At 46.8% G+C, this 24,431-nt stretch overlaps 58 pseudogenes; all 58 read left to right on the top strand.

Annotated features, from left to right (window-relative positions):
* The first annotated feature begins 180 nt into the window (after positions 1-180).
* Positions 181-299, top strand: LOC140284444 (5S ribosomal RNA; annotated as a pseudogene).
* A 657-nt stretch (positions 300-956) lies between these two features.
* Positions 957-1,074, top strand: LOC140296140 (5S ribosomal RNA; annotated as a pseudogene).
* Positions 1,075-1,343: 269 nt separating this feature from the next.
* LOC140287149 (5S ribosomal RNA) lies at positions 1,344-1,461 on the top strand (annotated as a pseudogene).
* A 269-nt stretch (positions 1,462-1,730) lies between these two features.
* LOC140293539 (5S ribosomal RNA) lies at positions 1,731-1,849 on the top strand (annotated as a pseudogene).
* Positions 1,850-2,496: 647 nt separating this feature from the next.
* Positions 2,497-2,615, top strand: LOC140288922 (5S ribosomal RNA; annotated as a pseudogene).
* A 269-nt stretch (positions 2,616-2,884) lies between these two features.
* LOC140318380 (5S ribosomal RNA) lies at positions 2,885-3,003 on the top strand (annotated as a pseudogene).
* Positions 3,004-3,272: 269 nt separating this feature from the next.
* Positions 3,273-3,391, top strand: LOC140294935 (5S ribosomal RNA; annotated as a pseudogene).
* Positions 3,392-3,660: 269 nt separating this feature from the next.
* On the top strand, positions 3,661-3,779 carry LOC140295517 (5S ribosomal RNA; annotated as a pseudogene).
* Positions 3,780-4,048: 269 nt separating this feature from the next.
* On the top strand, positions 4,049-4,167 carry LOC140301175 (5S ribosomal RNA; annotated as a pseudogene).
* A 272-nt stretch (positions 4,168-4,439) lies between these two features.
* On the top strand, positions 4,440-4,558 carry LOC140292623 (5S ribosomal RNA; annotated as a pseudogene).
* Positions 4,559-4,827: 269 nt separating this feature from the next.
* Positions 4,828-4,946, top strand: LOC140304149 (5S ribosomal RNA; annotated as a pseudogene).
* A 269-nt stretch (positions 4,947-5,215) lies between these two features.
* Positions 5,216-5,334, top strand: LOC140315548 (5S ribosomal RNA; annotated as a pseudogene).
* Positions 5,335-5,603: 269 nt separating this feature from the next.
* On the top strand, positions 5,604-5,722 carry LOC140287897 (5S ribosomal RNA; annotated as a pseudogene).
* Positions 5,723-5,991: 269 nt separating this feature from the next.
* LOC140296367 (5S ribosomal RNA) lies at positions 5,992-6,110 on the top strand (annotated as a pseudogene).
* Positions 6,111-6,379: 269 nt separating this feature from the next.
* On the top strand, positions 6,380-6,498 carry LOC140292624 (5S ribosomal RNA; annotated as a pseudogene).
* Positions 6,499-6,767: 269 nt separating this feature from the next.
* On the top strand, positions 6,768-6,886 carry LOC140315560 (5S ribosomal RNA; annotated as a pseudogene).
* Positions 6,887-7,155: 269 nt separating this feature from the next.
* On the top strand, positions 7,156-7,274 carry LOC140291160 (5S ribosomal RNA; annotated as a pseudogene).
* Positions 7,275-7,930: 656 nt separating this feature from the next.
* Positions 7,931-8,049, top strand: LOC140293892 (5S ribosomal RNA; annotated as a pseudogene).
* A 269-nt stretch (positions 8,050-8,318) lies between these two features.
* Positions 8,319-8,437, top strand: LOC140292625 (5S ribosomal RNA; annotated as a pseudogene).
* A 269-nt stretch (positions 8,438-8,706) lies between these two features.
* LOC140300179 (5S ribosomal RNA) lies at positions 8,707-8,825 on the top strand (annotated as a pseudogene).
* Positions 8,826-9,094: 269 nt separating this feature from the next.
* LOC140283308 (5S ribosomal RNA) lies at positions 9,095-9,213 on the top strand (annotated as a pseudogene).
* A 269-nt stretch (positions 9,214-9,482) lies between these two features.
* On the top strand, positions 9,483-9,601 carry LOC140289129 (5S ribosomal RNA; annotated as a pseudogene).
* Positions 9,602-9,870: 269 nt separating this feature from the next.
* LOC140300180 (5S ribosomal RNA) lies at positions 9,871-9,989 on the top strand (annotated as a pseudogene).
* Positions 9,990-10,258: 269 nt separating this feature from the next.
* Positions 10,259-10,377, top strand: LOC140283319 (5S ribosomal RNA; annotated as a pseudogene).
* Positions 10,378-10,646: 269 nt separating this feature from the next.
* On the top strand, positions 10,647-10,765 carry LOC140289130 (5S ribosomal RNA; annotated as a pseudogene).
* Positions 10,766-11,034: 269 nt separating this feature from the next.
* On the top strand, positions 11,035-11,153 carry LOC140279084 (5S ribosomal RNA; annotated as a pseudogene).
* A 269-nt stretch (positions 11,154-11,422) lies between these two features.
* LOC140300530 (5S ribosomal RNA) lies at positions 11,423-11,541 on the top strand (annotated as a pseudogene).
* A 269-nt stretch (positions 11,542-11,810) lies between these two features.
* On the top strand, positions 11,811-11,929 carry LOC140299662 (5S ribosomal RNA; annotated as a pseudogene).
* Positions 11,930-12,198: 269 nt separating this feature from the next.
* LOC140290610 (5S ribosomal RNA) lies at positions 12,199-12,317 on the top strand (annotated as a pseudogene).
* A 269-nt stretch (positions 12,318-12,586) lies between these two features.
* Positions 12,587-12,705, top strand: LOC140273249 (5S ribosomal RNA; annotated as a pseudogene).
* Positions 12,706-12,974: 269 nt separating this feature from the next.
* Positions 12,975-13,093, top strand: LOC140297294 (5S ribosomal RNA; annotated as a pseudogene).
* Positions 13,094-13,362: 269 nt separating this feature from the next.
* Positions 13,363-13,480, top strand: LOC140290092 (5S ribosomal RNA; annotated as a pseudogene).
* Positions 13,481-13,749: 269 nt separating this feature from the next.
* Positions 13,750-13,873, top strand: LOC140271210 (5S ribosomal RNA; annotated as a pseudogene).
* A 269-nt stretch (positions 13,874-14,142) lies between these two features.
* On the top strand, positions 14,143-14,261 carry LOC140294682 (5S ribosomal RNA; annotated as a pseudogene).
* A 647-nt stretch (positions 14,262-14,908) lies between these two features.
* On the top strand, positions 14,909-15,027 carry LOC140288923 (5S ribosomal RNA; annotated as a pseudogene).
* A 269-nt stretch (positions 15,028-15,296) lies between these two features.
* LOC140318386 (5S ribosomal RNA) lies at positions 15,297-15,415 on the top strand (annotated as a pseudogene).
* Positions 15,416-15,684: 269 nt separating this feature from the next.
* On the top strand, positions 15,685-15,803 carry LOC140294936 (5S ribosomal RNA; annotated as a pseudogene).
* A 269-nt stretch (positions 15,804-16,072) lies between these two features.
* LOC140295518 (5S ribosomal RNA) lies at positions 16,073-16,191 on the top strand (annotated as a pseudogene).
* Positions 16,192-16,460: 269 nt separating this feature from the next.
* Positions 16,461-16,579, top strand: LOC140300864 (5S ribosomal RNA; annotated as a pseudogene).
* Positions 16,580-16,851: 272 nt separating this feature from the next.
* On the top strand, positions 16,852-16,970 carry LOC140292626 (5S ribosomal RNA; annotated as a pseudogene).
* Positions 16,971-17,239: 269 nt separating this feature from the next.
* LOC140304155 (5S ribosomal RNA) lies at positions 17,240-17,358 on the top strand (annotated as a pseudogene).
* Positions 17,359-17,627: 269 nt separating this feature from the next.
* On the top strand, positions 17,628-17,746 carry LOC140315571 (5S ribosomal RNA; annotated as a pseudogene).
* A 269-nt stretch (positions 17,747-18,015) lies between these two features.
* LOC140287908 (5S ribosomal RNA) lies at positions 18,016-18,134 on the top strand (annotated as a pseudogene).
* A 269-nt stretch (positions 18,135-18,403) lies between these two features.
* Positions 18,404-18,522, top strand: LOC140296368 (5S ribosomal RNA; annotated as a pseudogene).
* Positions 18,523-18,791: 269 nt separating this feature from the next.
* On the top strand, positions 18,792-18,910 carry LOC140292628 (5S ribosomal RNA; annotated as a pseudogene).
* Positions 18,911-19,179: 269 nt separating this feature from the next.
* Positions 19,180-19,298, top strand: LOC140315582 (5S ribosomal RNA; annotated as a pseudogene).
* Positions 19,299-19,567: 269 nt separating this feature from the next.
* Positions 19,568-19,686, top strand: LOC140291161 (5S ribosomal RNA; annotated as a pseudogene).
* Positions 19,687-20,342: 656 nt separating this feature from the next.
* Positions 20,343-20,461, top strand: LOC140293894 (5S ribosomal RNA; annotated as a pseudogene).
* Positions 20,462-20,730: 269 nt separating this feature from the next.
* On the top strand, positions 20,731-20,849 carry LOC140292629 (5S ribosomal RNA; annotated as a pseudogene).
* A 269-nt stretch (positions 20,850-21,118) lies between these two features.
* Positions 21,119-21,237, top strand: LOC140300181 (5S ribosomal RNA; annotated as a pseudogene).
* A 269-nt stretch (positions 21,238-21,506) lies between these two features.
* On the top strand, positions 21,507-21,625 carry LOC140283330 (5S ribosomal RNA; annotated as a pseudogene).
* A 269-nt stretch (positions 21,626-21,894) lies between these two features.
* On the top strand, positions 21,895-22,013 carry LOC140289132 (5S ribosomal RNA; annotated as a pseudogene).
* A 269-nt stretch (positions 22,014-22,282) lies between these two features.
* Positions 22,283-22,401, top strand: LOC140300182 (5S ribosomal RNA; annotated as a pseudogene).
* A 269-nt stretch (positions 22,402-22,670) lies between these two features.
* Positions 22,671-22,789, top strand: LOC140291351 (5S ribosomal RNA; annotated as a pseudogene).
* A 269-nt stretch (positions 22,790-23,058) lies between these two features.
* On the top strand, positions 23,059-23,177 carry LOC140289133 (5S ribosomal RNA; annotated as a pseudogene).
* Positions 23,178-23,446: 269 nt separating this feature from the next.
* Positions 23,447-23,565, top strand: LOC140279095 (5S ribosomal RNA; annotated as a pseudogene).
* A 269-nt stretch (positions 23,566-23,834) lies between these two features.
* On the top strand, positions 23,835-23,953 carry LOC140300532 (5S ribosomal RNA; annotated as a pseudogene).
* A 269-nt stretch (positions 23,954-24,222) lies between these two features.
* LOC140299664 (5S ribosomal RNA) lies at positions 24,223-24,341 on the top strand (annotated as a pseudogene).
* The last annotated feature ends 90 nt before the right edge of the window (positions 24,342-24,431 follow it).

Genomic DNA, 24,431 nt, shown 5'->3' on the forward strand with positions numbered 1-24,431 from the left:
GCTGCTTTGTTGGAAGACACGAAGTGAACTGAGAATCTCAGTTTCAGCTGAAGAGAATAATCACGTCAGGGAAGAAGATGTGCCCACTACACATCAGCCTTTCTCATCAATTATCTGGTTACATAGAGGAACCGTATGATTCCTGTACTTATATAATGCACATTTGTCACAGACATTGTTACTTACGGCCACACCACCCTGAATTTGCCTGACCTCGTCTGATCTCGGAAGCCAAGCATTGTTGGGCCTGGTTAGTACTTGGGTGGGAGACCGCTTGGGAATACCAGGTGCTGTAAGCGTTTTCTCTTCTCTCTACCACCTGCATGTGTTTTGTTGCAACGTCTGATCACCCTGTGACACATGAGGAAGTTGGTCATCTTCAGCTGCTGCTGCTTTGTTGGCAGACACGAAGTGATCTGAGAGTCTCAGTTTCAGCTGAAGAGAATGATCACATCAGAGAAGATGATATGCCCACTACACATCAGCCTTTCTCGGCAATTATCTGGTTACATAGAGGAACTGTATGATTCCAGTACCTATATAATTCACATTTGTAACAAACATTGTTGCTTATGGCCACACCACCCTGAATAAGCCCCACCTTGTCTTATCCTGGAAGCCAAGCAGGGTTGGGCCTGGTTCGTACTTCAATGGGAGACTGCTTGGGAATACCAGGTGCTGTAAGCTTTTTCTCTTCTCTCTACCACCTGCATGTCTTTTGTTGCAACATCTGATCACCCTGTGACACATGAGGAAGTTTGTCATCTTCAGCTTCTGCTGCTTTGTTGGCAGACACGAAGTGATCTGAGAGTCTCATTTTCAACTGAAGAGAATAATAACGTCAGGGAAGAAGATGTGCCCCCTACACATCAGCCTTTCTCGGCAATTATCTGGTTACATAGAGGAACTGTATGATTCCAGTACCTATATAATGCACATTTGTCACAGACATTGTTGCTTACGGCCACACCACCCTCAATATGCCTGACCTCGTCTGATCTCGGAAGCCAAGCACGTTTGGCCTGGTTAGTACTTGGGTGGGAGACTGCTTGGGAATACCAGGTGCTGTAAGCTTTATCTCTTCTCTGGACCACCTGAATGTCTTTTGTTGCAACGTCTGATCACCCTGTGACACATGAGGAAGTTGGTCATCTTCAGCTTCTGCTGCTTTGTTTGCAGACACGAAGTGATCTGAGAGTCTCAGTTTCAGCTGCAGAGAATAATCACGTCAGGGAAGAAGATGTGCCCACTACACATAAGCCTTTCTCGGCAATTATCTGGTTACATAGAGGAACTGTATGATTCCAGTACCTATATAATGCACATTTGTCACAGACATTGTCGCTTACGGCAACACCACCCTGAACATGCCTGACCTCGTCTGATCTCGGAAGCCAAGCACGGTTGGCCTGGTTAGTACTTGGGTGGGAGACCACTTGGGAATACCAGGTGCTGTAAGCTTTATCTCTTCTCTGGACCACCTGAATGTCTTTTGTTGCAACGTCTGATCACCCTGTGACACATGAGGAAGTTGGTCATCTTCAGCTTCTGCTGCTTTGTTGGCAGACACGAAGTGATCTGAGAGTCTCAGTTTCAGCTGCAGAGAATAATCACATCAGGGAAGAAGATATGCCCACTACACATCAGCCTTTCTCGGCAATTATCTGGTTACATAGAGGAACTGTATGATTCCAGTACCAATATAATGCACATTTGTCACAGACTTTGTTGCTTACGGCCACACCACCCTCAACATATCCGACCTTGTCCGATCTCGGAAGCCAAGCACGGTTGGGCCTGGTTAGTACTTACATGGGAGACTGCTTTGGAATACCAGGTGCTGTAAGCTTTTTCTCTTCTCTCTACCACCTGCATGTCTTTTGTTGCAACGTCTGATCACCCTGTGACACATGAGGAAGTTGGTCATCTTCAGCTGCTGCTGCTTTGTTGGCAGACACAAAGTGATCTGAGAGTCTCAGTTTCAGCTGCAGAGAATAATCACATCAGGGAAGAAGATGTGCCCACTACAAGTCAGCCTTTCTCGGCAATTATCTGGTTACATAGAGGAAGTGTATGATTCCAGTACTTATATAAGGCACATTTGTCACATATATTGTTGCTTACAGCCACACCACCCTGAATAAGCACGATCTCGGAAGCCAAGCAGGTTTGGGCCTGGTTAGTACTTGGAAGGTAGACTGCCTGGGAATACCAGGTGCTTTAAGCTTTTTCTCTTCTCTCTACCACCTGCATGTCTTTTGTTGCAACGTCTGATCACCCTGTGACACATGAGGAAGTTGGTCATCTTCAGCTGCTGCTGCTTTGTTGGCAGACACGAAGTGATCTGAGAGTCTCAGTTTCAGCTGCAGAGAATAATCACGTCAGGGAAGAAGATGTGCCCACTACAAGTCAGCTTTTCTCTGCAATTATCTGGTTACATAGAGGAACCGTATGATTCCAGTACCTATATAATGCACATTTGTCACAGACATTGTTGCTTACGGCCACACCACCCTGAACATGCCCGACCTCGTCTTATCTCGGAAGCCAAGGAGGGTTGGGCCTGGTTAGTACTTAAATGGGAGACCGCTTGGGAATACCAGGAGCTGTAAGCTTTTTGTCTTCTCTCGACCACCTGCATGTCTTTTGTTGCAACGTCTGATCCCCCTGTGACACATGAGGAAGTTGGTCATCTTCAGCTGCTGCTGCTTTGTTGGCAGACACGAAGTGATCTGAGAGTCTCAGTTTCAGCTGCAGAGAATAATCACATCAGGGAAGAAGATGTGCCCATAACAAGTCAGCCTTTCTCTGCAATTATCTGGTTACATAGAGGAATTGTATGATTCCAGTACCTATATAATGCACATTTGTCACAGAAATTGTTCCTTACGGCCATACCACCCTGAATAAGCCCGACCTCGTCTGATCTCGGAAGCCAAGGAGGGTTGGGCCTGGTTAGTACTTTAATGGGAGACTGCTTGGGAATACCAGGTGCTGTAAGCATTTTCTCTTCTCTCTACAACCTGCATGTCTTTTGTTGCAACGTCTGATCACCCTGTGACACATGAGAAAGTTGGCCATCTTCAGCTGCTGCTGCTTTGTTGGAAGACACGAAGTGATCTGAGAGTCTCAGTTTCAGCTGAAGAGAATAATCACGTCAGGGAAGAAGATGTGCCCACTACACATCAGCCTTTCTCAACAATTATCTGGTTACATAGAGGAACCGTATGATTCCTGTACTTATATAATGCACATTTGTCAGACACATTGTTTCTTACGGCCACACTACCCTGAACATGCCCGACCTTGTCTGATCTCGGAAGCCAAGCAGGGTTGAGCCTGCTTAGTACTTGGATGGGAGACAGCTTGGGAATACCAGGTGCTGTAAGCTTTTTCTCTTCTCTCTACCACCTGCATGTCTTTTGTTGCAACGTCTGATCACCCTGTGACACGTGAAGAAGTTGGTCATCTTCAGCTGCTGCTGCTTTGTTGGCAGACACGAAGTGATCTGAGAGTCTCAGTTTCAGCTGGAGAGAATAATCACATCAGGGAAGAAGATATGCCCACTACACATCAGCCTTTCTCGGCAATTATCTGGTTACATAGAGGAACTGTATGATTCCAGTACCAATATAATGCACATTTGTCACAGACTTTGTTGCTTACGGCCACACCACCCTCAACATATCCGACCTTGTCCGATCACGGAAGCCAAGCACGGTTGGGCCTGGTTAGTACTTAGATGGGAGACTGCTTTGGAATACCAGGTGCTGTAAGCTTCTTCTCTTCTCTCTACCACCTGCATGTCTTTTGTTGCAACGTCTGATCACCCTGTGACACATGAGGAAGTTGGTCATCTTCAGCTTCTGCTGCTTTGTTGGCAGACACAAAGTGATCTGAGAGTCTCATTTTCAGCTGGAGAGAATTATCACGTCAGGGAACAAGATGTGCCCACTACACATCAGCCTTTCTCGGCAATTATCTGGTTACATAGAGGAACCGTATGACTCCATTACCTATATAATGCACATTTGTCACAGAAATTGTCGCTTACGGCCACACCACCCTGAATATGCCCGACCTCGTCTGATCTCGGAAGCCAAGCAGGGTTGGGGCTGGTTAGTACTTGGATGGGAGACCGCTTGGGAATACAAGGTGCTGTAAGCTTCTTCTCTTCTCTCTACCACCTGCATGTCTTTTGTTGCAACGTCTGATCACCCTGTGACACATGAGGAAGTTGGTCATCTTCAGTTACTGCTGCTGCTTTGTTGGCAGACACAAAGTGATCTGAGAGTCTCAGTTTCAGTTGCAGAGAATGATCACATCAGAGAAGATGATTTGCGCGCTACACATCAGCCTTTCTCAGCAATTATCTGGTTGCATAGAGGAACCGTATGATTCCAGTACCTATATAATGCACATTTGTCAGAGACATTGTTGCTTACGGCCACACCACCCTGAATAAGCCCGACCTCGTCTGATCTCGGACGCCAAACAGGGTTGTACCTGGTTAGTACTTGGATGGGAGACAGCTTGGGAACACCAGGTGCTGTAAGCTTTTTCTCTTCTCTCTACCACCTGCATGTCTTTTGTTGCAACGTCTGATCACCCTGTGACACATGAGGAAGTTGGTCATCTTCAGCTGCTGCTGCTTTGTTGGCAGACACGAAGTGATCTGAGAGTCTCAGTTTCAGCTCGAGAGAATAATCACGTCAGGGAAGAAGATGTGCCCACTACTTATCAGCTTTTCTCGGCAATTATCTGGTTACATAGAGGAACCGTATGATTCCAGTACCTATATAATGCACATTTGTCAGAGACATTGTTGCTTACGGCCACACCACCCTGAACATGCCCGACCTCGTCTGATCTCGGACGCCAAACAGGGTTGTACCTGGTTAGTACTTGGATGGGAGACCTCTTGGGAACACCAGGTGCTGTAAGCTTTTTCTCTTCTCTCTACCACCTGCATGTCTTTTGTTGCAACGTCTGATCACCCTGTGACACATGAGGGAGTTGGTCATCTTCAGCTGCTGCTGCTTTGTTGGTAGACACGAAGTGATCTGAGAGTCTCAGTTTCAGCTGCAGAGAATAATCACATGAGGGAAGAAGATTTGCCCACTACAAGTCAGCCTTTCTCGGCAATTATCTGGTTACATAGAGGAACCGTATGATTCCAGTACCTATATAATGCACATTTGTCACAGACATTGTTGCTTACGGCCACACCACCCTGAACATGCCCGACCTCGTCTGATCTCGGTAGCCAAGGAGGGTTGGGCCTGGTTAGTACTTTAATGGGAGACTGCTTGGGAATACCAGGTGCTGTAAGCGTTTTCTCTTCTCTCTACAACCTGCATGTCTTTTGTTGCAACGTCTGATCACCCTGTGACACATGAGGAAGTTGGTCATCTTCAGCTGCTGCTGCTTTGTTGGCTGACACAAAGTGATCTGAGAGTCTCAGTTTCAGTTGCAGAGAATGATCACATCAGAGAAGATGATTTGCCCGCTACTCATCAGCCTTTCTCGGCAATTATCTGGTTACATAGAGGAACCGTATGATTCCTGTAGTTATATAATGCACATTTGTCAGACACATTGTTGCTTACGGCCACACCACCCTGAACATGCCCGACCTCGTCTGATCTCGGAAGCCAAGCAGGGTTGAGCCTCCTTAGTACTTGGATGGAAGACCTCTTGGGAATACCAGGTGCTGTAAGCTTTTTCTCTTCTCTCGACCACCTGCATGTCTTTTGTTGCAACGTCTGATCACCCTGTGACACATGAGGAAGTTGGTCATCTTCAGCTGCTGCTGCTTTGTTGGCTGACACAAAGTGATCTGAGAGTCTCAGTTTCAGTTGCAGAGAATGATCACATCAGAGAAGATGATTTGCCCGCTACACATCAGCCTTTCTCGGCAATTATCTGGTTGCATAGAGGAACCGTATGATTCCAGTACCTATATAATGCACATTTGTCACAGTTATGGTTGCTTACGGCCACACCACCCTGAATATGCCCAACCTCATCTGATCTCAGAAGCCAAGGAGGTTTGGGCCTGGTTAGTACTTGGATGGTAGACATTCTGGGAATACCAGGTGCTGTAAGCTTTTTCTCTTCTCTCTACCACCTGCATGTCTTTTGTTGCAACGTCTGATCACCCTGTGACACATGAGGAAGTTGGTCATCTTCAGCTGCTGCTGCTTTGTTGGCTGACACAAAGTGATCTGAGAGTCTCAGTTTCAGTTGCAGAGAATGATCACATCAGAGAAGATGATTTGCCCGCTACTCATCAGCCTTTCTCGGCAATTATCTGGTTGCATAGAGGAACCGTATGATTCCAGTACCTATATAATGCACATTTGTCAGAGACATTGTTGCTTACGGCCACACCACCCTGAATAAGCCCGACCTCGTCTGATCTCGGACGCCAAACAGGGTTGTACCTGGTTAGTACTTGGATGGGAGACAGCTTGGGAACACCAGGTGCTGTAAGCTTTTTCTCTTCTCTCAACCACCTGCATGTCTTTTGTTGCAACGTCTGATCACCCTGTGACACATGAGGAAGTTGGTCATCTTCAGCTTCTGCTGCTTTGTTGGCAGACACGAAGTGATCTGAGAGTCTCAGTTTCAGCTGCAGAGAATGATCACATGAGGGAAGAAGATGTGCCCACTACAAGTCAGCCTTTCTCGGCAATTATCTGGTTACATAGAGGAACCGTATGATTCCAGTACCTATATAATGCACATTTGTCACAGACATTGTTGCTTACGGCCACACCACCCTGAACATGCCCGACCTCGTCTGATCTCGGTAGCCAAGGAGGGTTGGGCCTGGTTAGTACTTTAATGGGAGACTGCTTGGGAATACCAGGTGCTGTAAGCGTTTTCTCTTCTCTCTACAACCTGCATGTCTTTTGTTGCAACGTCTGATCACCCTGTGACACACGAGGAAGTTGGCCATCTTCAGCTGCTGCTGCTTTGTTGGAAAACACGAAGTGATCTGAGAGTCTCAGTTTCAACTGAAGAGAATAATCACGTCAGGGAAGAAGATGTGCCGACTACACATCAGCCTTTCTCAGCAATTATCTGGTTACATAGAGGAACCGTATGATTCCTGTAGTTATATAATGCACATTTGTCAGACACATTGTTGCTTACGGCCACACCACCCTGAACATGCCCGACCTCGTCTGATCTCGGAAGCCAAGCAGGGTTGAGCCTCCTTAGTACTTGGATGGGAGACTGCTTGGGAATACCAGGTGCTGTAAGCGTTTTCTCTTCTCTCTACAACCTGCATGTCTTTTGTTGCAACGTCTGATCACCCTGTGACACATGAGGAAGTTGGTCATATTCAGCTGCTGCTGCTTTGTTGGCTGACACAAAGTGATCTGAGAGTCTCAGTTTCAGTTGCAGAGAATGATCACATCAGAGAAGATGATTTGCCCGCTACACATCAGCCTTTCTCGGCAATTATCTGGTTGCATAGAGGAACCGTATGATTCCAGTACCTATATAATGCACATTTGTCAGAGACATTGTTGCTTACGGCCACACCACCCTGAATAAGCCCGACCTCGCCTGATCTCGGACACCAAGAAGGTTGTACCTGGTTAGTACTTGGATGGGAGACATCTTGGGAATACCAGGTGCTGTAAGCTTTTTCTCTTCTCTCTACCACCTGCATGTCTTTTGTTGCAACGTCTGATCACCCTGTGACACGTGAAGAAGTTGGTCATCTTCAGCTGCTGCTGCTTTGTTGATAGACACGAGGTGATCTGAGAGTCTCAGTTTCAGCTGAAGAGAATAATCACATCAAGGATGAAGATGAACCCACTACAAGTCAGCCTTTTTCGGCAATTATCTGGTTACACAGAGGAACTGTATGATTCCAGTACCTATATAATGCACATTTGTCACAGTTATGGTTGCTTACGGCCACACCACCCTGAATATGCCCAACCTCATCTGATCTCAGAAGCCAAGCAGGTTTGGGCCTGGTTAGTACTTGGGTGGTAGACATTCTGGGAATACCAGGTGCTGTAAGCTTTTTCTCTTCTCTCTACCACTTGCATGTCTTTTGTTGCAACGTCTGATCACCCTGTGACACATGAGGAAGTTGGTCATCTTCAGCTGCTGCTGCTTTGTTGGCTGACACAAAGTGATCTGAGAGTCTCAGTTTCAGTTGCAGAGAATGATCACATCAGAGAAGATGATTTGCCCGCTACACATCAGCCTTTCTCGGCAATTATCTGGTTGCATAGAGGAACCGTATGATTCCAGTACCTATATAATGCACATTTGTCAGAGACATTGTTGCTTACGGCCACACCACCCTGAATAAGCCCGACCTCGTCTGATCTCGGACGCCAAACAGGGTTGTACCTGGTTAGTACTTGGATGGGAGACAGCTTGGGAACACCAGGTGCTGTAAGCTTTTTCTCTTCTCTCTACCACCTGCAAGTCTTTTGTTGCAACGTCTGATCACCCTGTGACACGTGAAGAAGTTGGTCATCTTCAGCTGCTGCTGCTTTGTTGATAGACACGAGGTGATCTGAGAGTCTCATTTTCAGCTGAAGAGAATAATCACATCAAGGAGGAAGATGAACCCACTACAAGTCAGCCTTTTTCGGCAATTATCTGGTTACACAGAGGAAGTGTATGATCCCAGTACCTATATAATGCACACTTGTCACCGATATTGTTGCTTACGGCCACACCACCCTGAATAAGCCCGACCTCGTCTGATCTCGGAAGCCAAGCAGGGTTGGGCCTGGTTAGGACTTGAATGGGAGACCGCTTGGGAATACCAGGTGCTGTAAGCTTTTTCTCTTCTCTATACCACCTGCATGTCTTTTGTTGCAACGTCTGATCACCCTGTTACACATGAGGAAGTTGGTCATCTTCAGCTTCTGCTGCTTTGTTGGCAGACACGAAGTGATCTGAGAGTCTCAGTTTCAGCTGAAGAGAATAATCACATCAGGGAAGAAGTTGTGCCCACTACAAGTCAGCCTTTCTCTGCAATTATCTGGTTACATAGAAGAAGTGTATGATTCCAGTACCTATATAATGCACATTTGTCACAGCTATTGTTGCTTACGGCCGCACCACCCTGAATATGCCTGACCTCGTCTGATCTTGGAAGAAAAGCAGGGTTGGGCCTGGTTAGTACTTGGATGGGAGACCACTTCGGAATACCAGGTGATGTAAGCTTCTTCTCTTCTCTCTACCACCTGCATGTCTTTTGTTGCAACGTCTGATCACCCTGTGACACATGAGGAAGTTGGTCATCTTCAGCTTCTGCTGCTTTGTTGGCAGACACGAAGTGATCTGAGAGTCTCAGTTTCAGCTGAAGAGAATGATCACATCAGAGAAGATTATATGCCCGCTACACATCAGCCTTTCTCGGCAATTATCTGGTTGCATAGAGGAACCGTATGCTTCCAGTACCTATATAATGCACATTTGTCAGAGACATTGTTGCTTACGGCCACACCACCCTGAACATGCCCGACCTCGTATGATCTCGGAAGCCAAGCAGGGTTGAGCCTGCTTAGTGCTTGGATGGGAGACTGCTTGGGAATACCAGGTGCTGTAAGCTTCTTCTCTTCTCTCTACCACCTGCATGTCTTTTGTTGCAACGTCTGATCACCCTGTGACACGTGAAGAAGTTGGTCATCTTCAGCTGCTGCTGCTTTGTTGATAGACACGAGGTGATCTGAGAGTCTCATTTTCAGCTGAAGAGAATAATCACATCAAGGAGGAAGATGAACCCACTACAAGTCAGCCTTTTTCGGCAATTATCTGGTTACACAGAGGAAGTGTATGATCCCAGTACCTATATAATGCACATTTGTCACAGCTATTGTTGCTTACGGCCACACCACCCTGAATAAGCCCGACCTCGTCTGATCTCGGAAGCCAAGCAGGGTTGGGCCTGGTTAGGACTTGAATGGGAGACCGCTTGGGAATACCAGGTGCTGTAAGCTTTTTCTCTTCTCTATACCACCTGCATGTCTTTTGTTGCAACGTCTGATCACCCTGTTACACATGAGGAAGTTGGTCATCTTCAGCTTCTGCTGCTTTGTTGGCAGACACGAAGTGATCTGAGAGTCTCAGTTTCAGCTGAAGAGAATAATCACATCAGGGAAGAAGTTGTGCCCACTACAAGTCAGCCTTTCTCTGCAATTATCTGGTTACATAGAAGAAGTGTATGATTCCAGTACCTATATAATGCACATTTGTCACAGCTATTGTTGCTTACGGCCGCACCACCCTGAATATGCCTGACCTCGTCTGATCTTGGAAGAAAAGCAGGGTTGGGCCTGGTTAGTACTTGGATGGGAGACCACTTCGGAATACCAGGTGATGTAAGCTTCTTCTCTTCTCTCTACCACCTGCATGTCTTTTGTTGCAACGTCTGATCACCCTGTGACACATGAGGAAGTTGGTCATCTTCAGCTTCTGCTGCTTTGTTGGCAGACACGAAGTGATCTGAGAGTCTCAGTTTCAGCTGAAGAGAATGATCACATCAGAGAAGATTATATGCCCGCTACACATCAGCCTTTCTCGGCAATTATCTGGTTGCATAGAGGAACCGTATGCTTCCAGTACCTATATAATGCACATTTGTCAGAGACATTGTTGCTTACGGCCACACCACCCTGAACATGCCCGACCTCGTATGATCTCGGAAGCCAAGCAGGGTTGAGCCTGCTTAGTGCTTGGATGGGAGACTGCTTGGGAATACCAGGTGCTGTAAGCTTCTTCTCTTCTCTCTACCACCTGCATGTCTTTTGTTGCAACGTCTGATCACCCTGTGACACATGAGGAAGTTGGTCATCTTCAGCTGCTGCTGCTTTGTTGGCAGACACAAAGTGATCTGAGAGTCTCAGTTTCAGCTACAGAGAATAATCACGTCAGGGAAGAAGATGTGCCCACTACAAGTCAGCCTTTCTCTGCAATTATCTGGTTACATAGAAGAAGTGTATGATTCCAGTACCTATATAATGCACATTTGTCACAGCTATTGTTGCTTACGGCCGCACCACCCTGAATATGCCTGACCTCGTCTGATCTTGGAAGAAAAGCAGGGTTGGGCCTGGTTAGTACTTGGATGGTGGACTATCTGGGAATACCAGGTGCTGTAAGCTGATTCTCTTCTCTCTACCACCTCCATGTCTTTTGTTGCAACGTCTGATCACCCTGTGACACATGAGGAAGTTGGTCATCTTCAGCTGCTGCTGCTTTGTTGGCAGACACAAAGTGATCTGAGAGTCTCAGTTTCAGCTGCAGAGAATAATCACGTCAGGGAAGAAGATGTGCCCACTACACATCAGCCTTTCTCGGAAATGATCTGGTTGCATAGAGGAACCGTATGATTCCAGTACCTATATAATGCACATTTGTCAGAGACATTGTTGCTTACGGCCACACCACCCTGAACATACCCGACCTCGTCTGATCTCGGAAGCCAAGGAGGGTTGGGCGTGGTTAGTACTTGGATGGAAGACCTCTTGGGAATACCAGGTGCTGTAAGCTTTTTCTTTTCTCTCGACCACCTGCATGTCTTTTGTTGCAACGTCTGATCACCCTGTGACACATGAGGAAGGTGGTCATCTTCAGCTTCTGCTGCTTTGTTGGCAGACACGAAGTGATCTGAGAGTCTCAGTTTCAGCTGCAGAGAATGATCACATGAGGGAAGAAGATGAACCCACTACAAGTCAGCCTTTCTCGGCAATTATCTGGTTACATAGAGGAACCGTATGATTCCAGTACCTATATAATGCACATTTGTCACAGACATTGTTGCTTACGGCCACACCACCCTGAACATGCCCGACCTCGTCTGATCTCGGTAGCCAAGGAGGGTTGGGCCTGGTTAGTACTTGGATGGGAGACCACTTGGGAATACCAGGAGCTGTAAGCTTTTTGTCTTCTCTCGACCACCTGCATGTCTTTTGTTGCAACGTCTGATCACCCTGTGACACATGAGGAAGTTGGTCATCTTCAGCTGCTGCTGCTTTGTTGGCAGACACAAAGTGATCTGAGAGTCTCAGTTTCAGCTACAGAGAATGATCACATCAGAGAAGATGATTTGCCCGCTACACATCAGCCTTTCTCGGCAATTATCTGGTTGCATAGAGGAACCGTATGATTCAAGTACCTATATAATGCACATTTGTCAGAGACATTGTTGCTTACGGCCACACCACCCTGAATAAGCCCGACCTCGTCTGATCTCGGACGCCAAGCAGGGTTGTACCTGGTTAGTACTTGGATGGGAGACAGCTTGGGAATACCAGGTGCTGTAAGCTTTTTCTCTTCTCTCTACCACCTGCATGTCTTTTGTTGCAACGTCTGATCACCCTGTGACACGTGAAGAAGTTGGTCATCTTCAGCTGCTGCTGCTTTGTTGGAAGACACGAAGTGAACTGAGAATCTCAGTTTCAGCTGAAGAGAATAATCACGTCAGGGAAGAAGATGTGCCCACTACACATCAGCCTTTCTCATCAATTATCTGGTTACATAGAGGAACCGTATGATTCCTGTACTTATATAATGCACATTTGTCACAGACATTGTTACTTACGGCCACACCACCCTGAATTTGCCTGACCTCGTCTGATCTCGGAAGCCAAGCATTGTTGGGCCTGGTTAGTACTTGGGTGGGAGACCGCTTGGGAATACCAGGTGCTGTAAGCTTTTTCTCTTCTCTCTACCACCTGCATGTGTTTTGTTGCAACGTCTGATCACCCTGTGACACATGAGGAAGTTGGTCATCTTCAGCTGCTGCTGCTTTGTTGGCAGACACGAAGTGATCTGAGAGTCTCAGTTTCAGCTGAAGAGAATGATCACATCAGAGAAGATGATATGCCCACTACACATCAGCCTTTCTCGGCAATTATCTGGTTTCATAGAGGAAGTGTATGATTCCAGTACCTATATAATTCACATTTGTAACAAACATTGTTGCTTACGGCCACACCACCCTGAATAAGCCCCACCTTGTCTTATCCTGGAAGCCAAGCAGGGTTGGGCCTGGTTCGTACTTCAATGGGAGACTGCTTGGGAATACCAGGTGCTGTAAGCTTTTTATCTTCTCTCTACCACCTGCATGTCTTTTGTTGCAACATCTGATCACCCTGTGACACATGAGGAAGTTTGTCATCTTCAGCTTCTGCTGCTTTGTTGGCAGACACGAAGTGATCTGAGAGTCTCATTTTCAACTGAAGAGAATAATAACGTCAGGGAAGAAGATGTGCCCCCTACACATCAGCCTTTCTCGGCAATTATCTGGTTACATAGAGGAACTGTATGATTCCAGTACCTATATAATGCACATTTGTCACAGACATTGTTGCTTACGGCCACACCACCCTCAATATGCCTGACCTCGTCTGATCTCGGAAGCCAAGCACGGTTGGCCTGGTTAGTACTTGGGTGGGAGACCACTTGGGAATACCAGGTGCTGTAAGCTTTATCTCTTCTCTGGACCACCTGAATGTCTTTTGTTGCAACGTCTGATCACCCTGTGACACATGAGGAAGTTGGTCATCTTCAGCTTCTGCTGCTTTGTTGGCAGACACGAAGTGATCTGAGAGTCTCAGTTTCAGCTGCAGAGAATAATCACGTCAGGGAAGAAGATGTGCCCACTACACATAAGCCTTTCTCTGCAATTATCTGGTTACATAGAGGAACCGTATGATTCCAGTACCTATATAATGCACATTTGTCACAGAGATTGTCGCTTACGGCCACACCACCCTGAATATAATATGCCCGACCTCGTCCGATCTCGGAAGCCAAGCGGGGTTGTGCCTGGTTAGTACTTGGGTGGGAGACTGCTTGGGAATACCAGGTGCTGTAAGCTTTTTCTCTTCTCTCTACCACCTGCATGTCTTTTGTTGCAACGTCTGATCACCCTGTGACACATGAGGAAGTTGGTCATCTTCAGCTGCTGCTGCTTTGTTGGCAGACACAAAGTGATCTGAGAGTCTCAGTTTCAGCTGGAGAGAATAATCACATCAGGGAAGAAGATATGCCCACTACACATCAGCCTTTCTCGGCAATTATCTGGTTACATAGAGGAACTGTATGATTCCAGTACCAATATAATGCACATTTGTCACAGACTTTGTTGCTTACGGCCACACCACCCTCAACATATCCGACCTTGTCCGATCTCGGAAGCCAAGCACGGATGGGCCTGGTTAGTACTTACATGGGAGACTGCTTTGGAATACCAGGTGCTGTAAGCTTTTTCTCTTCTCTCTACCACCTGCATGTCTTTTGTTGCAACGTCTGATCACCCTGTGACACATGAGGAAGTTGGTCATCTTCAGCTGCTGCTGCTTTGTTGGCAGACACAAAGTGATCTGAGAGTCTCAGTTTCAGCTGCAGAGAATAATCACATCAGGGAAGAAGATGTGCCCACTACAAGTCAGCCTTTCTCGGCAATTATCTGGTTACATAGAGGAAGTGTATGATTCCAGTACTTATATAAGGCACATTTGTCACATATATTGTTGCTTACAGCCACACCACCCTGAATAAGCACGATCTCGGAAGCCAAGCAGGTTTGGGCCTGGTTAGTACTTGGAAGGTAGACTGCCTGGGAATACCAGGTGCTTTAAGCTTTTTCTCTTCTCTCTACCACCTGCATGTCTTTTGTTGCAACGTCTGATCACCCTGTGACACATGAGGAAGTTGGTCATCTTCAGCTGCTGCTGCTTTGTTGGCAGACACGAAGTGATCTGAGAGTCTCAGTTTCAGCTGCAGAGAATAATCACGTCAGGGAAGAAGATGTGCCCACTACAAGTCAGCTTTTCTCTGCAATTATCTGGTTACATAGAGGAACCGTATGATTCCAGTACCTATATAATGCACATTTGTCACAGACATTGTTGCTTACGGCCACACCACCCTGAACATGCCCGACCTCGTCTTATCTCGGAAGCCAAGGAGGGTTGGGCCTGGTTAGTACTTAAATGGGAGACCGCTTGGGAATACCAGGAGCTGTAAGCTTTTTGTCTTCTCTCGACCACCTGCATGTCTTTTGTTGCAACGTCTGATCCCCCTGTGACACATGAGGAAGTTGGTCATCTTCAGCTGCTGCTGCTTTGTTGGCAGACACGAAGTGATCTGAGAGTCTCAGTTTCAGCTGCAGAGAATAATCACATCAGGGAAGAAGATGTGCCCATAACAAGTCAGCCTTTCTCTGCAATTATCTGGTTACATAGAGGAATTGTATGATTCCAGTACCTATATAATGCACATTTGTCACAGAAATTGTTCCTTACGGCCATACCACCCTGAATAAGCCCGACCTCGTCTGATCTCGGAAGCCAAGGAGGGTTGGGCCTGGTTAGTACTTTAATGGGAGACTGCTTGGGAATACCAGGTGCTGTAAGCATTTTCTCTTCTCTCTACAACCTGCATGTCTTTTGTTGCAACGTCTGATCACCCTGTGACACATGAGAAAGTTGGCCATCTTCAGCTGCTGCTGCTTTGTTGGAAGACACGAAGTGATCTGAGAGTCTCAGTTTCAGCTGAAGAGTATAATCACGTCAGGGAAGAAGATGTGCCCACTACACATCAGCCTTTCTCAGCAATTATCTGGTTACATAGAGGAACCGTATGATTCCTGTACTTATATAATGCACATTTGTCAGACACATTGTTTCTTACGGCCACACTACCCTGAACATGCCCGACCTTGTCTGATCTCGGAAGCCAAGCAGGGTTGAGCCTGCTTAGTACTTGGATGGGAGACAGCTTGGGAATACCAGGTGCTGTAAGCTTTTTCTCTTCTCTCTACCACCTGCATGTCTTTTGTTGCAACGTCTGATCACCCTGTGACACGTGAAGAAGTTGGTCATCTTCAGCTGCTGCTGCTTTGTTGGCAGACACGAAGTGATCTGAGAGTCTCAGTTTCAGCTGGAGAGAATAATCACATCAGGGAAGAAGATATGCCCACTACACATCAGCCTTTCTCGGCAATTATCTGGTTACATAGAGGAACTGTATGATTCCAGTACCAATATAATGCACATTTGTCACAGACTTTGTTGCTTACGGCCACACCACCCTCAACATATCCGACCTTGTCCGATCACGGAAGCCAAGCACGGTTGGGCCTGGTTAGTACTTAGATGGGAGACTGCTTTGGAATACCAGGTGCTGTAAGCTTTTTCTCTTCTCTCTACCACCTGCATGTCTTTTGTTGCAACGTCTGATCACCCTGTGACACATGAGGAAGTTGGTCATCTTCAGCTTCTGCTGCTTTGTTGGCAGACACAAAGTGATCTGAGAGTCTCATTTTCAGCTGGAGAGAATTATCACGTCAGGGAACAAGATATGCCCACTACACATCAGCCTTTCTCGGCAATTATCTGGTTACATAGAGGAACCGTATGACTCCATTACCTATATAATGCACATTTGTCACAGAAATTGTCGCTTACGGCCACACCACCCTGAATATGCCCGACCTCGTCTGATCTCGGAAGCCAAGCAGGGTTGGGGCTGGTTAGTACTTGGATGGGAGACCGCTTGGGAATACGAGGTGCTGTAAGCTTCTTCTCTTCTCTCTACCACCTGCATGTCTTTTGTTGCAACGTCTGATCACCCTGTGACACATGAGGAAGTTGGTCATCTTCAGTTACTGCTGCTGCTTTGTTGGCAGACACAAAGTGATCTGAGAGTCTCAGTTTCAGTTGCAGAGAATGATCACATCAGAGAAGATGATTTGCGCGCTACACATCATTCTTTCTCAGCAATTATCTGGTTGCATAGAGGAACCGTATGATTCCAGTACCTATATAATGCACATTTGTCAGAGACATTGTTGCTTACGGCCACACCACCCTGAATAAGCCCGACCTCGTCTGATCTCGGACGCCAAACAGGGTTGTACCTGGTTAGTACTTGGATGGGAGACAGCTTGGGAACACCAGGTGCTGTAAGCTTTTTCTCTTCTCTCTACCACCTGCATGTCTTTTGTTGCAACGTCTGATCACCCTGTGACACATGAGGAAGTTGGTCATCTTCAGCTGCTGCTGCTTTGTTGGCAGACACAAAGTGATCTGAGAGTCTCAGTTTCAGCTCGAGAGAATAATCACGTCAGGGAAGAAGATGTGCCCACTACTTATCAGCTTTTCTCGGCAATTATCTGGTTACATAGAGGAACCGTATGATTCCAGTACCTATATAATGCACATTTGTCAGAGACATTGTTGCTTACGGCCACACCACCCTGAACATGCCCGACCTCGTCTGATCTCGGACGCCAAACAGGGTTGTACCTGGTTAGTACTTGGATGGGAGACCTCTTGGGAACACCAGGTGCTGTAAGCTTTTTCTCTTCTCTCTACCACCTGCATGTCTTTTGTTGCAACGTCTGATCACCCTGTGACACATGAGGAAGTTGGTCATCTTCAGCTGCTGCTGCTTTGTTGGTAGACACGAAGTGATCTGAGAGTCTCAGTTTCAGCTGCAGAGAATAATCACATGAGGGAAGAAGATTTGCCCACTACAAGTCAGCCTTTCTCGGCAATTATCTGGTTACATAGAGGAACCGTATGATTCCAGTACCTATATAATGCACATTTGTCAAAGACATTGTCGCTTACGGCCACACCACCCTGAACATGCCCGACCTCGTCTGATCTCGGTAGCCAAGGAGGGTTGGGCCTGGTTAGTACTTTAATGGGAGACTGCTTGGGAATACCAGGTGCTGTAAGCGTTTTCTCTTCTCTCTACAACCTGCATGTCTTTTGTTGCAACGTCTGATCACCCTGTGACACACGAGGAAGTTGGCCATCTTCAGCTGCTGCTGCTTTGTTGGAAGACACGAAGTGATCTGAGAGTCTCAGTTTCAACTGAAGAGAATAATGACGTCAGGGAAGAAGATGTGCCGACTACACATCAGCCTTTCTCAGCAATTATCTGGTTACATAGAGGAACCGTATGATTCCTGTAGTTATATAATGCACATTTGTCAGACACATTGTTGCTTACGGCCACACCACCCTGAACATGCCCGACCTCGTCTGATCTCGGAAGCCAAGCAGGGTTGAGCCTCCTTAGTACTTGGATGGAAGACCTCTTGGGAATACCAGGTGCTGTAAGCTTTTTCTCTTCTCTCGACCACCTGCATGTCTTTTGTTGCAACGTCTGATCACCCTGTGACACATGAGGAAGTTGGTCATCTTCAGCTGCTGCTGCTTTGTTGGCTGACACAAAGTGATCTGAGAGTCTCAGTTTCAGTTGCAGAGAATGATCACATCAGAGAAGATGATTTGCCCGCTACACATCAGCCTTTCTCGGCAATTATCTGGTTGCATAGAGGAACCGTATGATTCCAGTACCTATATAATGCACATTTGTCACAGTTATGGTTGCTTACGGCCACACCACCCTGAATATGCCCAACCTCATCTGATCTCAGAAGCCAAGGAGGTTTGGGCCTGGTTAGTACTTGGATGGTAGACATTCTGGGAATACCAGGTGCTGTAAGCTTTTTCTCTTCTCTCTACCACCTGCATGTCTTTTGTTGCAACGTCTGATCACCCTGTGACACATGAGGAAGTTGGCCATCTTCAGCTGCTGCTGCTTTGTTGGAAGACACGAAGTGATCTGAGAGTCTCAGTTTCAGTTGCAGAGAATGATCACATCAGAGAAGATGATTTGCCCGCTACTCATCAGCCTTTCTCGGCAATTATCTGGTTGCATAGAGGAACCGTATGATTCCAGTACCTATATAATGCACATTTGTCAGAGACATTGTTGCTTACGGCCACACCACCCTGAATAAGCCCGACCTCGTCTGATCTCGGACGCCAAACAGGGTTGTACCTGGTTAGTACTTGGATGGGAGACAGCTTGGGAACACCAGGTGCTGTAAGCTTTTTCTCTTCTCTCAACCACCTGCATGTCTTTTGTTGCAACGTCTGATCACCCTGTGACACATGAGGAAGTTGGTCATCTTCAGCTTCTGCTGCTTTGTTGGCAGACACGAAGTGATCTGAGAGTCTCAGTTTCAGCTGCAGAGAATGATCACATGAGGGAAGAAGATGTGCCCACTACAAGTCAGCCTTTCTCGGCAATTATCTGGTTACATAGAGGAACCGTATGATTCCAGTACCTATATAATGCACATTTGTCACAGACATTGTTGCTTACGGCCACACCACCCTGAACATGCCCGACCTCGTCTGATCTCGGTAGCCAAGGAGGGTTGGGCCTGGTTAGTACTTTAATGGGAGACTGCTTGGGAATACCAGGTGCTGTAAGCGTTTTCTCTTCTCTCTACAACCTGCATGTCTTTTGTTGCAACGTCTGATCACCCTGTGACACACGAGGAAGTTGGCCATCTTCAGCTGCTGCTGCTTTGTTGGAAAACACGAAGTGATCTGAGAGTCTCAGTTTCAACTGAAGAGAATAATCACGTCAGGGAAGAAGATGTGCCGACTACACATCAGCCTTTCTCAGCAATTATCTGGTTACATAGAGGAACCGTATGATTCCTGTAGTTATATAATGCACATTTGTCAGACACATTGTTGCTTACGGCCACACCACCCTGAACATGCCCGACCTCGTCTGATCTCGGAAGCCAAGCAGGGTTGAGCCTCCTTAGTACTTGGATGGGAGACTGCTTGGGAATACCAGGTGCTGTAAGCGTTTTCTCTTCTCTCTACAACCTGCATGTCTTTTGTTGCAACGTCTGATCACCCTGTGACACATGAGGAAGTTGGTCATATTCAGCTGCTGCTGCTTTGTTGGCTGACACAAAGTGATCTGAGAGTCTCAGTTTCAGTTGCAGAGAATGATCACATCAGAGAAGATGATTTGCCCGCTACACATCAGCCTTTCTCGGCAATTATCTGGTTGCATAGAGGAACCGTATGATTCCAGTACCTATATAATGCACATTTGTCAGAGACATTGTTGCTTACGGCCACACCACCCTGAATAAGCCCGACCTCGCCTGATCTCGGACACCAAGAAGGTTGTACCTGGTTAGTACTTGGATGGGAGACATCTTGGGAATACCAGGTGCTGTAAGCTTTTTCTCTTCTCTCTACCACCTGCATGTCTTTTGTTGCAACGTCTGATCACCCTGTGACACGTGAAGAAGTTGGTCATCTTCAGCTGCTGCTGCTTTGTTGATAGACACGAGGTGATCTGAGAGTCTCAGTTTCAGCTGAAGAGAATAATCACATCAAGGATGAAGATGAACCCACTACAAGTCAGCCTTTTTCGGCAATTATCTGGTTACACAGAGGAACTGTATGATTCCAGTACCTATATAATGCACATTTGTCACAGTTATGGTTGCTTACGGCCACACCACCCTGAATATGCCCAACCTCATCTGATCTCAGAAGCCAAGCAGGTTTGGGCCTGGTTAGTACTTGGGTGGTAGACATTCTGGGAATACCAGGTGCTGTAAGCTTTTTCTCTTCTCTCTACCACTTGCATGTCTTTTGTTGCAACGTCTGATCACCCTGTGACACATGAGGAAGTTGGTCATCTTCAGCTGCTGCTGCTTTGTTGGCTGACACAAAGTGATCTGAGAGTCTCAGTTTCAGTTGCAGAGAATGATCACATCAGAGAAGATGATTTGCCCGCTACACATCAGCCTTTCTCGGCAATTATCTGGTTGCATAGAGGAACCGTATGATTCCAGTACCTATATAATGCACATTTGTCAGAGACATTGTTGCTTACGGCCACACCACCCTGAATAAGCCCGACCTCGTCTGATCTCGGACGCCAAACAGGGTTGTACCTGGTTAGTACTTGGATGGGAGACAGCTTGGGAACACCAGGTGCTGTAAGCTTTTTCTCTTCTCTCTACCACCTGCAAGTCTTTTGTTGCAACGTCTGATCACCCTGTGACACGTGAAGAAGTTGGTCATCTTCAGCTGCTGCTGCTTTGTTGATAGACACGAGGTGATCTGAGAGTCTCATTTTCAGCTGAAGAGAATAATCACATCAAGGAGGAAGATGAACCCACTACAAGTCAGCCTTTTTCGGCAATTATCTGGTTACACAGAGGAAGTGTATGATCCCAGTACCTATATAATGCACACTTGTCACTGATATTGTTGCTTACGGCCACACCACCCTGAATAAGCCCGACCTCGTCTGATCTCGGAAGCCAAGCAGGGTTGGGCCTGGTTAGGACTTGAATGGGAGACCGCTTGGGAATACCAGGTGCTGTAAGCTTTTTCTCTTCTCTATACCACCTGCATGTCTTTTGTTGCAACGTCTGATCACCCTGTTACACATGAGGAAGTTGGTCATCTTCAGCTTCTGCTGCTTTGTTGGCAGACACGAAGTGATCTGAGAGTCTCAGTTTCAGCTGAAGAGAATAATCACATCAGGGAAGAAGTTGTGCCCACTACAAGTCAGCCTTTCTCTGCAATTATCTGGTTACATAGAAGAAGTGTATGATTCCAGTACCTATATAATGCACATTTGTCACAGCTATTGTTGCTTACGGCCGCACCACCCTGAATATGCCTGACCTCGTCTGATCTTGGAAGAAAAGCAGGGTTGGGCCTGGTTAGTACTTGGATGGGAGACCACTTCGGAATACCAGGTGATGTAAGCTTCTTCTCTTCTCTCTACCACCTGCATGTCTTTTGTTGCAACGTCTGATCACCCTGTGACACATGAGGAAGTTGGTCATCTTCAGCTTCTGCTGCTTTGTTGGCAGACACGAAGTGATCTGAGAGTCTCAGTTTCAGCTGAAGAGAATGATCACATCAGAGAAGATTATATGCCCGCTACACATCAGCCTTTCTCGGCAATTATCTGGTTGCATAGAGGAACCGTATGCTTCCAGTACCTATATAATGCACATTTGTCAGAGACATTGTTGCTTACGGCCACACCACCCTGAACATGCCCGACCTCGTATGATCTCGGAAGCCAAGCAGGGTTGAGCCTGCTTAGTGCTTGGATGGGAGACTGCTTGGGAATACCAGGTGCTGTAAGCTTCTTCTCTTCTCTCTACCACCTGCATGTCTTTTGTTGCAACGTCTGATCACCCTGTGACACGTGAAGAAGTTGGTCATCTTCAGCTGCTGCTGCTTTGTTGATAGACACGAGGTGATCTGAGAGTCTCATTTTCAGCTGAAGAGAATAATCACATCAAGGAGGAAGATGAACCCACTACAAGTCAGCCTTTTTCGGCAATTATCTGGTTACACAGAGGAAGTGTATGATCCCAGTACCTATATAATGCACATTTGTCACAGCTATTGTTGCTTACGGCCACACCACCCTGAATAAGCCCGACCTCGTCTGATCTCGGAAGCCAAGCAGGGTTGGGCCTGGTTAGGACTTGAATGGGAGACCGCTTGGGAATACCAGGTGCTGTAAGCTTTTTCTCTTCTCTATACCACCTGCATGTCTTTTGTTGCAACGTCTGATCACCCTGTTACACATGAGGAAGTTGGTCATCTTCAGCTTCTGCTGCTTTGTTGGCAGACACGAAGTGATCTGAGAGTCTCAGTTTCAGCTGAAGAGAATAATCACATCAGGGAAGAAGTTGTGCCCACTACAAGTCAGCCTTTCTCTGCAATTATCTGGTTACATAGAAGAAGTGTATGATTCCAGTACCTATATAATGCACATTTGTCACAGCTATTGTTGCTTACGGCCGCACCACCCTGAATATGCCTGACCTCGTCTGATCTTGGAACAAAAGCAGGGTTGGGCCTGGTTAGTACTTGGATGGGAGACCACTTCGGAATACCAGGTGATGTAAGCTTCTTCTCTTCTCTCTACCACCTGCATGTCTTTTGTTGCAACGTCTGATCACCCTGTGACACATGAGGAAGTTGGTCATCTTCAGCTTCTGCTGCTTTGTTGGCAGACACGAAGTGATCTGAGAGTCTCAGTTTCAGCTGAAGAGAATGATCACATCAGAGAAGATTATATGCCCGCTACACATCAGCCTTTCTCGGCAATTATCTGGTTGCATAGAGGAACCGTATGCTTCCAGTACCTATATAATGCACATTTGTCAGAGACATTGTTGCTTACGGCCACACCACCCTGAACATGCCCGACCTCGTATGATCTCGGAAGCCAAGCAGGGTTGAGCCTGCTTAGTGCTTGGATGGGAGACTGCTTGGGAATACCAGGTGCTGTAAGCTTCTTCTCTTCTCTCTACCACCTGCATGTCTTTTGTTGCAACGTCTGATCACCCTGTGACACATGAGGAAGTTGGTCATCTTCAGCTGCTGCTGCTTTGTTGGCAGACACAAAGTGATCTGAGAGTCTCAGTTTCAGCTACAGAGAATAATCACGTCAGGGAAGAAGATGTGCCCACTACAAGTCAGCCTTTCTCTGCAATTATCTGGTTACATAGAAGAAGTGTATGATTCCAGTACCTATATAATGCACATTTGTCACAGCTATTGTTGCTTACGGCCGCACCACCCTGAATATGCCTGACCTCGTCTGATCTTGGAAGAAAAGCAGGGTTGGGCCTGGTTAGTACTTGGATGGTGGACTATCTGGGAATACCAGGTGCTGTAAGCTGATTCTCTTCTCTCTACCACCTCCATGTCTTTTGTTGCAACGTCTGATCACCCTGTGACACATGAGGAAGTTGGTCATCTTCAGCTGCTGCTGCTTTGTTGGCAGACACAAAGTGATCTGAGAGTCTCAGTTTCAGCTGCAGAGAATAATCACGTCAGGGAAGAAGATGTGCCCACTACACATCAGCCTTTCTCGGAAATGATCTGGTTGCATAGAGGAACCGTATGATTCCAGTACCTATATAATGCACATTTGTCAGAGACATTGTTGCTTACGGCCACACCACCCTGAACATACCCGACCTCGTCTGATCTCGGAAGCCAAGGAGGGTTGGGCGTGGTTAGTACTTGGATGGAAGACCTCTTGGGAATACCAGGTGCTGTAAGCTTTTTCTTTTCTCTCGACCACCTGCATGTCTTTTGTTGCAACGTCTGATCACCCTGTGACACATGAGGAAGGTGGTCATCTTCAGCTTCTGCTGCTTTGTTGGCAGACACGAAGTGATCTGAGAGTCTCAGTTTCAGCTGCAGAGAATGATCACATGAGGGAAGAAGATGAACCCACTACAAGTCAGCCTTTCTCGGCAATTATCTGGTTACATAGAGGAACCGTATGATTCCAGTGCCTATATAATGCACATTTGTCACAGACATTGTTGCTTACGGCCACACCACCCTGAACATGCCCGACCTCGTCTGATCTCGGTAGCCAAGGAGGGTTGGGCCTGGTTAGTACTTGGATGGGAGACCACTTGGGAATACCAGGAGCTGTAAGCTTTTTGTCTTCTCTCGACCACCTGCATGTCTTTTGTTGCAACGTCTGATCACCCTGTGACACATGAGGAAGTTGGTCATCTTCAGCTGCTG

This window comes from Leuresthes tenuis, unplaced genomic scaffold, assembly GCF_036924035.1.
Source record: "Leuresthes tenuis unplaced genomic scaffold, fLeuTen1.0.hap1 SCAF_1, whole genome shotgun sequence".
Classification (NCBI taxonomy): domain Eukaryota; kingdom Metazoa; phylum Chordata; class Actinopteri; order Atheriniformes; family Atherinopsidae; genus Leuresthes; species Leuresthes tenuis.